We start from the raw sequence: 10,740 nt of genomic DNA on the forward strand, positions 1-10,740 counted from the left end.
GTGTATATATACTTCACTGATGAAATAGATTCATTTAAGCTTTGCATTCTACAAGTTATCTTTTCTACTCTTCTTCATTACATATTGTAATCAAAGCTTCCATTGTTTCAAACTCGAACAGTGCTGGTAATGCATGAATTTTGATATGGTATCAAAGCAATCTCGATTCTGAGGTACTCATCCTTTTATGATCTGATCTGCGATTGAGTAAATCACTTTTGTTGTTCATTTTTCCTGTTATTTTTTCTTTCTCTGCTCATCTATGGCGGATGATACACATTTTGGTCAATCTGGTGATTCCACCAGCAACACAATTGATTCCAATCACCCACTCTATATGCATCCTTCTGATAATCCCGGGGTAATTTTTGTTCCTGGAGGCGTGGTGTTCTGAGATCATTCTCAGTGAAGAACAAGTTGGGCTTCATTAATGGGGATTGCCCACACCCTCAATCCAATGATTCATTGTACAGACAATGGGAGAGATGTGATGATATTGTTACCTCTTGGATCCTGAATTCTCTATCTAAGGAAATTGCTGATAATGTTGAATATGTCCAGGATTCTGCAAAATTATGGAGAGAATTGGAAGATCGATATGAACAAACAAATGGTGTGAAGTTGTATCAGATCCAAAGAGAAATTAACGACTTGTCGCAAGGCTCTCTTGATATCACATGTTACTACACCAAATTGAAGAAACTCTGGGAAGAGCTCAGTACTTTGAATGCCAAAGCTCAATGCACTTGCAACTGCACCTGCGGAGCAAAGGCACTTGTTCACAAAGCAAAACAAGATAGAAGGTTAATCCAATTACTCATGGGGTTAAACGAGATCTACACAGTTATTCGTGGGAACATACTTATGATGAATCCGCTGCCTACTATGGCTCAGGCTTTTTCTCTGTTAGTCCAAGATGAACACCAGAGGGAAATTGAGCCTTCTAACCATTTTAATGTAGAAGCTACTACTTTACATGCTGGAAACGTCAGGCCTTCTTTATCAAATGTCAGGCCTTCTTTATCCTACAAGACAAACTATACTCCTAATGGTTCACATGGTCACTCTCAGCTTCAATACAAGGACAAATTCTGCACTTGCTGCAATAGGACTGATCATCTTATTGAGAAGTGTTATCAACTCCATAGATATCCAACTAATTCAAACACCCCAAGTCCAAATCAAAGAAACAATCCAACTCCGAGGCCTAATACTTTTCGCAAGGGAAATCAAAGGAACAACAAAGGATCTGGCAATAATGTTGTAGCAAATGCTAATTGCACACCAGACTTTACCCCTGGCAAAAGATCAGATGAGGAGATGTACAATGTGAGCCTTACCAAAGACCAATATGGTCATGTTCAAGGCATGCTTCAGCAATTCCACAGGGAACATGAGAATGAGGGATCCAACAACAATCCAAACCTTGTTAATGGACCAGCAACTGATTTTGCAGGTATCATAGTCTGCACTTCCTCTATTGATTTTGGAAAACTGTCATGTAATTGTTTCAAAAACAAATTTGACTCATGGATAATGGACTCGGGAGCCTTAAACCATATGACTTTTAATATATATCTACTACACAACATCACACTTTTACCATATCCTTTGTTAGTTGCCTTGCCTAATGGATACAAAGTTAAGGTGACTCAAGTTGGTAGTGTGACATTAGGGCCCATGATCAATTTAGATAAAGTTTTGTATGTGCCATCTTTTAAATATAACTTGATTTCTATTCATACTATGACTGCACACTCAAAATACACTGTTAGCTTCACCAAAACTTCTTGTTTCATGCAGGCCCCTTCAATGAAGAGGCCTCTGGTGATTGGTAGTGCAGAAGAGGGTCTATACTTCCTGTGTCCAAGTTGTTTGAAGAACTCTTTCAATGTTTCAAAATGTAGTAGTGTAATTCCAAATAATTCTTGCAATAACTGTAGTAACAGACAATCTATTCAGACTTTAGATAACAATCAATGTACTCTTATTCTCAATAAAGAAAAGTCATATTTGACATTTGAGTCGCATGTATCTGATTCTATTTTATGTCTAGTCTCTTGTACTTCTAGTTCTCAACCATGTGCTGGAAATCATGTAGACATTATGTGGCATAATAGATTGGGCATGTCTCTTTTGTCAAAATGAGAGATATTTCCACCATCCCTGTCAAGTTCTTAGCCAAACAACCTTTTATGTTTTCCATTAGCCCTATGACAAGACAAGAAAGACTACCTTTTAAACCAAGAATCACACTAACCTCACAAACTTTTGAATTACTTCATGTTGATGTTTTATTAGGAAAATATATTTTGGACTGGTTTAGAGTCGCCACTTAATTTTTAAGGTGAAATTAAGAAAATCAATTTTTTCAACTGATTAAAACAGAAATCAATTAAAAATATACAAAGGGTTCGAGGTTCTTATTAGCATTTCGGGAAAGGGTTTAAAGCACCCGAAATGCCCGCTAATACGTGGTTATCCGATGATTAATTATTTGGCTAAAATAATTTAATTTAACTTGCATTGCAGAATTTGACTATTTTATAGTTAGAACTATTTTAAAGGGGGAAAAAGGGGGAATGTTTAAATATTATCTAAGTGAGCTATCTTGCAAAATTATTTCTTTAAATCTTGTTAAGAGATGACTGATTTAGTTAAATTGTTAAATCAAAATGAGCATCTTTCGAGAATTTGAATTTTTCGACCTTAAGATTAGCGGTAAATATTAACAAGCACGCAAACACAATAAAATAAAGAAGGAAAGAAACTCGGGCCCAAGTTTGGTTTTCTGTCTGCCTGGACCAATACTTGGGCCCATTTCGTTTTGGACCTTAGACCCATTTGAGTCACCTGCACCTGTCCTAAACTAACAATATAATAGCAAATAAGTGGGCTTAGGCTCAAAAGTAACAAATACAATTTTGAAATAAAGAGTGGGTCTTTGGCCCAAAATTTCAATTTTCCAATCCGTTGCATATTCTCGACGTTGGGACCTGTTCGTCGATTTTAAGGGCTGGCTGACTCGGAAAGGGAAATGAGCCTTTATGGCTCTTCCGAAATGCAAGGGAAGAAGATAGGAGTTTGTAGTGAACTCAGGCAGATTTCACATGTGAATAAAAATAACAAAGTATTAGTGTCGGCAACGATAAGATCAATGATGCGACTAATGGAAACTTATTATAGCAAACTCACAATCTGGAAAAGAATGCAAGTTCACAAATCAGCCCTAAATCATATTGATGATTAAATGTTGATCAATCAAGCTACTACTTTCAAACGAAAAGTCAAAATTTTATACAGTAAGGAAATGAAATGGGATCCGCTTAATATATTATATGATGAAGATGGACGGTTAACATTACAAATCATAAAAAATTCAACAATTCCCAAGTCCCCAGACAAGAATGAATAAGAAAACTCTTTTCAAAGCGAACATGAAATGGAATCTCAGGAAGTGGAAGCATGCTGGAAAATTTATAACATACCCACATGATATAAAATATTAACAAAAAAAAACTGGTGAGTTTCAAAGTTACAAGGGACAAATCAACAAAAATACAAACCTAGACATAACATGCTCAAGCATTGTCCAAACTAGGATCTTCAACTAAAGTTGACTTATCTCTACTAGTAGCAGCAAGACAAGTAATATAAATATGAAACGGAAAAAAACAGCTTGAATCAATCTAAACGGAGAGGCGAAGGAACACTTGACTCTATCTTAAGCTAAAAATAAATACGAACAACCCCTAAAGACAGCATTCTGCTGTTGCGTCAACTAATTTTATCCTTTAAAATATCTAAAATTCGATAACAAGTAACAACTTATAACAAATAGAAGAGGAGCTGACGCTTAGATAGAATAAAGCGGGTTAATACAAAATCGATAACAAGTTCAACTCGGCAAATATAGTAATGATAATGAAACAAACCTTTAGAGTCTTTCAACATAAAACAAACCCTCAAAACTTAAGCAGACTAAATCACTGACCTATACTAAACTTCAAACTAACCCAAAACCTTCAATCATTAGGTCTGAAAGCATGGATGTTAATGAACCGATTCAAACCTTTGAAGTTAACATTATGAGTATACGAGAAAGAAACCCCCATCGAACCATAATAGCTATAACAGTAACTAGAGTTGAAATAGAACACTCGTCCAACAGCCACAACACAGGGGAAACAAAAATTTTAGCACACAAGTCTTCAGAGACACGATAATATGGATACATACAATGCCAAACAAAACAGCATTGAATAGATAAGAGGGAAATTGAGTTTACCTTTCTCGGAGCAGCAACCGGGACAATAGTGAGCAGAAGATAGCGAGACTTCACCGACGACTCCGGAGAACTCCGAGGATCCCGGCAAAATTTCAGCGACCAGAAAGAAAATGCTAAGAAGAAATCGAAATTTTTGTTCACGTAAGAAATGCCCTTTTTGACTCTCAATTTTCCCAACCGAAAAAAAATCCCCCTCTTTCGGTGAATAAAATAAGAGAATATATAGAAGAAAACTAGGTTAATTTTTTCGGGGAGAAAGGGAAGAAATCTCATAGGGATAAGGCTCATTAGGAATTCAGAATCGAAAAAACTTTCACCCTTTTGGGGAGACACCCTTTCCTGAGAAATTCAGACCATTTCCGGAAGAGGAAAGGGTAAATGGACGGTTAGGATCGATTCCCATGTCCTTGGCGAGCGACGTGAAGCGATCTCACACTAACAAGGATAAAAACGCGTGCCTGATTGATGGAATCGTACTGCTGGAACAGTACTGAGTTGCTGCTTGCTTGCACGTGAAGAAGAAAACGTATATGGGTCTAGTCGTTTGGTACTGCTGTTGTATGTATGCTGAATGTATTGGGTCTTTTTTAGGATTGAAAGTGGTCCGGGTCAAGGGTAGTTGGGCTGGTTTGGTGTTGCAATGTATTATTGTATGCTGGTTTTGTTCCTGTTGTATTGTTATTGATTTGTCTGGGCTGCTTTTGTATTGATGTATTAATGGGCTAATGATTATGGGAATGAGTCCAAGATTTGGTACTTTAAAGGTTTAAAAAAAAAGAGGTGAAAGAAAATGGCTAAAATCATAAATAAGGTATAGTCACATTGAATTTAATTTGCGACTTCGGCTAGAATCTAAATAAGATGAATTATTAAAAACTAATTAACGAGCTTCTTAATTTTAGCAAAGTAAAATAATTGGCTCAAATATAAGATAATTAAACTAGTTAACTCAAAATTATGACTATAATTCAAAGTAAACTAAATTAATAAAATATTTAGCTTAAAAATGTAAAAATCTTTTGAGATGATTTTCAAATATTTATAAAATATGCTAAAATTATATAAAGAATATATTTATTATTTTAAAAATTATAAAAATTACAAAATCACTTAAAATGACTTGGAAAATATTTTGCATTTTATAAAGTCAAGTATTTCAAATCGCTTGAAATTAAGAAGCTCGTTGATTGATTTTATATTGTGGAGGGCCAAAATTGGGTGTCAATAGTTGACTTATGGGGGCCTTACCATACACCAACACATAATCACTTTAAATATTTCATCACCATTGTGGATGACTTTAGTAGGTCCACTTGGACTCAGTTGTTAAGTGTTAAGAGCAATGCTTTACAAACTCTCAAAGCTTTCATTTCTATGGTAGAAAACCAATTTGAAACCACTGTCAAAACAATCAGAACAGACAATGGTCTGGAATTTATCAATATAGAAGCAACCATTTTTTTCAAACCAAAGGTATAATTCACATCGAAAACTTGTCCCTACATACCACAACAAAATGGTGTGGTGGAGAGAAAGCACAAACACCTTCTTGAGACTGCTAAAGTACTGTTGTTTCAGTCTAAACTACCTATTAAGTATTGGGGAGATCCCTTGGACTTAGATTCATTTTAGGTGAGAATAAACTTTCAACCTAGAATCATTCTATGTGAGAGAACCTTTTATATCATATCATACTTATGCATGATACCATATCAATAATTCTACATTAGACATGGATACTAGCATAACTCAAGTGATTCTAACATTTTGTGCACTTAAGCACTCATAATGTAGATTAGATAGGTATAGGCCTTCTACCACAATTCTATACTTTAATATTCTAATCTCACATATAGACTTTACTCTCAAAGCCTTAACATTCATGGTTCATCACATTGAATTTACCTTCAAACCGTAGTGATCAACATTCATGACTAAAAGTCTAACTCTCAAAGCTCTACTTCTTACTATCATCATTCATATCTAGATTTCAAGATATTATAGTCACAAGCTTTATCTTTAAGCTATTCTAGTCTTAGTTCACCATAAAGGCTCAATCTCATTCATTACTTGTCAAGACCCATCATATATACTATAGTCTAGTTCAATTAACATCAATATGATTATATTCTTTAACAATTACTACTCATAACATCAATTCTAGAAGATCACCTATGAACCTTCAATTTCACTTCACAAGGCATAAACCCACATTACTTGATTTCATCAATTAGACTACGTTTAACCATGGAAAACATGTAAAATCATCATAATATCATGAATCAATACTAAATCACCCATAAATAAGTATTTTCCAACCAATTGGAATCATACCCAACTAAACCCACACATTGGATGAAACCCTAGCTTAGATTGGGGGAAATCTAAGGGGCACTATGGGTGGAAGAACCCATAGATTAATAAGCTAACATACCTTGTGAAGATTCACCGTGAAATCGAGGATAAAAGGCATCCCCTTGAACCCTAGACTTCACCTTCTTCTTTTTCTTCTTCTATAGAGTTTTAGAAATAATTGTTTGGGGGAAGGTTGGTTATGAGTTGGGGTCTTGGGGTTTATGAGGTGGTTACTGACTTAAAAACACTTAAATAGGTCTAATAAAACAATATAAAACTACTTCACACTTAACTAACTTAATTAGGAATTACCTAAACTACCCCTTACCTTGGTCGAGATTTGGGCAGGTTGCAGACATGACCTACGCCTGGGACCTACGGTCCGTGAATGGACCTACTGGCCATCCTGTAGGTCCGTAGGTCATGTCCTGCAGCTTGATTTTGAGGGATTGACCCACGACACCCATCCACGGGGCATGGGTCCACCTACTGGCCGAGGTGCTATCTGTAGGTGGTCCTTTTTGGGCAGTTTTGGGGTGAACTGTTAAGGTCCTCCTCAAGGACCCTTGGTTGGTCCTTGGGGAGTCGTACCTTGAAGTTTAACCCTTATAACCCTCATTCTAAGTACGAGAAGCCATTTTACAACATTAACCCACACATCAAACTCTATAACTCTAACGTAAGGCTCTATAACTCTCTAGTTTAGCTTACTAGTTTTCGGGGTGTTACATTATATCCCTCTTGGGAACATTCATCCTCGAATGACATTTCTAAACACTTCTTGAAGGAAACGACTCTAGACTAGCAGCCCATCACGCATGCAGCCTATCTAAATGCATATGAACAAAATAGGAAAACTTCAATCCCAAACTACATATACTCAATGCAATACAAGGGAGTAGAAACTACATCTAACAACCCAAAATGTATGAAATTATATATTTACTCATATTCAAGGAGGAACTACCATCTCCTAACTAAAACATGCTCAACTTACACGCATGGAGCCTAAATGCAATTTACTTCTCAAAAAACATTTATTCAAGGAGGAATCTTTCAACTCCAAACTAAGGCATGCTCAATTATTGATCTCGTGAAGTCTATATGCAACTCTACTCAAATGCACTACAACATGAGGCAAAACAATGCATACTCATTTTCTTTTAAATCACAGTATCTCATGAACATGCACCACATAGAGAAATCATGAAAACACATCAATCACACATGACTTCACATAAAAAGCAAATCAAGAGGAACTTATCATCTCAAGATCTTAATGCTAAAAGAGGAATACAAGGAAAAAGAATGAGGATACCGAGGCTTCTCATTGGCCCTAGACCTCCCAAGTAGCACCCTCAACTAAAACCCTTATTAAAGGTGACTCCTTAACACTTTCGTGGAAACAACTTCCTCGTTCTTTTATTTCTTAACTTGCCAGTCTAAGATCTCAACCGGTATTTCTAAATTAGAGAGGTTCTCATTAAGTAAGTACTCTGGCTCACAAACAACCTCACCAACATTACTCAAGATCTCATATGAACCTACAAAACTGGGACTAAACTTCCCAAAACTTACTACACCTCTCAAGGTGAGAATTTTCAAGCCAACCTAAGTCATGAACATCAAGAACACTCAACAACCTTGCTATCTAAGCACATTATCTCCCCCTTGGGAGTAAGCCTATACAGACTCTTCTAAGGCTCATTTCTTTCAATTCTAAGGTCGGAGCAAGTTATCACTAAACTTTCACACCCTTCATACAAGATGATTCTAAACCAAGGTGAATTACACTTCTACCTTTCTTAGAGGAGTCTATTCACTCAACCCATATAGGCATTACTTAAACACCTTATTCATCCAATCTATCAACATACCTCAAAACTAATCATGACTAAGTCGGGTTCTACCATCAAATGCACATAACCATAATACAACCCATTCATACTAAAGACAACATCAAAGTCTATCTAGTCACATAACCATAATTGGCATCACAACCAATCTTTATCCCTCACTCTTTATAACATGAGCCCTTCGAGTAGTCATATCCTAAAGACCATCGGATAAGGAGTAGGAGAGAGACCTTATAGAGTTAAACTCTATGGCATGACTTAGAGAATGCCTTCTAAACCTTGTGCTCTGATTACCAAGTTTGTCACAACCCAGGGGTACACCCTAGATGTAACATAGCGTACTTGACCCCGATGGGGTCTCATACAAGCCCTTATCACATCATAACATAAGATAATAGAAAAGTATGAAAATTTTAAAAACTTTATCCATACAATCGAAGTCTTTATAAAATGTAAGTGAAAGTCTTTATTACACTTTTCTCTCAAACCATCTAAACTCAAACTGAATAAAAACCTTTGGGACGCAACTCATATAAAAGTCCAAAATATAAAGAAAGATGACATATAGGAAATGGGTGACCAATGTTCGATGCTATGAGGACTTACCAAGTCTTCAACTCCTTTGCTCCTTAGAAACTAATCCTCAAGATAGAGACTCAATCTCCAAACCCTACATTTGATTAGAATGTAGGCAAAGTATGCATTAGTACAAAACGTACTAAATATATTAGCTAGCATAACATCATAATAGCATATCAAAAGAGTTAGTCAACATGAGACATAATCCATAAACATAAGAAATATTTCATGAAACATCAACTATAAGCATAAGAGACAATATCATAATCATAAGTGAAGTCTCCAATCATAAGCATTATTCAACTCCTAGTCATTTACATCATAATAAAACCACTCTCAAGTAACCTCAAAGCATTCTTGTGCAATGCATGAATAACATTCTATAATACCATCCAAGCTAAGTATCCGTTTTTGGTCATCTTAATGATAGTCTATATGCATAGTCAAGTCTTAGGCTTTCAATTCATAAGAGCATTACACTCCTAAGTAACCTCAAAGAATGATTGTGCAATGCATGAAGGGCATCCCATAATACCATTCACACAAAGCATAACCTTGAAGTCACCTTATTCATACTTACCATTCATTTGGTCTCATTCTTAGCTTACTTCATATAGACAAGGGAAATATCACCTTTAGTCAAGATATAAAGGACGACAACTATAACAACATCCAATCTAAGCATACATCATGTGAGAGAAACACTTCATAAGTCACCTCAAGATAAGCTTGTGCAATGCATGAATAAGATCACATACTCCTACCCATGCTAGGCTAGACACTTTAAGCTCTTCTTTCATACGTATCATCTCATATTCTCATATTAAGCTCATCACAAGAAACACGGGTAATCACCTCAAGTCATACATATATATCTCATCATAAAGGACAAGGGTAATCACCTCAAGTCATGTATGTATTGAAGGGGCATATCAATTACAATCCAAACTAGTAATGCTCATGCTCATAGATGCAAAGGGAATCACCTAAAGGCATACATATCATGGAATCATAAAGACAAGGGTAACCTCTTCTAGTCATACATATTACTGAATCATAAAGATAAGGGTAATCTCCTCTAGTCATACATATTAATGAATCATAGGTATTCGCCTCAATGTTCATTTTAATGGAATATTGGTATTCGCCTCCATATTCATTTTAATGTGTAATTTAGGTATTCGCCTCCACATCATCACATAAAGATCACAGGCAATCGCCTCCTTGATCAACATAAAGGCTAATGGGTAATCACCGCTTGCCTTGGGATCATACATACATAAGGGTAATCACCTCACACTCCCCCTACCATGACATGAGTAATCACCTCATGTTTAACTAATTAAGAATAAGGGAAGTCACCTCACATTTTTACCATGTAAAGGTCTTTTAGGGGAATAACCACAACCTCATCACATTTCATAGTCCCTTGGACTTTGATTCATTTTAGGTGAGAATAGACTTTCAACCTAGAATCATTCTATGTGAGAGAACCTTTTATATCATATCATACTCATGCATGATACCATATCAAGAATTCTACATTAGACATGGATACTAGCATAACTCAAGTGATTCTAACACTTTGTGCACTTAATCACTCATAATGTAGATTAGGTAGGTATAGGTCTTCTACCACAATTCTATACTTTAATCTTCTAA

The 10,740-nt window shown here is 35.9% G+C and overlaps 1 pseudogene; it reads left to right on the plus strand.

Annotated features, from left to right (window-relative positions):
* The first annotated feature begins 262 nt into the window (after positions 1-262).
* LOC125873546 (uncharacterized) lies at positions 263-2,101 on the plus strand (annotated as a pseudogene).
* The last annotated feature ends 8,639 nt before the right edge of the window (positions 2,102-10,740 follow it).

The sequence above is a fragment of the Solanum stenotomum genome, chromosome 8, assembly GCF_019186545.1.
Source record: "Solanum stenotomum isolate F172 chromosome 8, ASM1918654v1, whole genome shotgun sequence".
In the NCBI taxonomy this organism is placed as follows: Eukaryota; Viridiplantae; Streptophyta; class Magnoliopsida; order Solanales; family Solanaceae; genus Solanum; species Solanum stenotomum.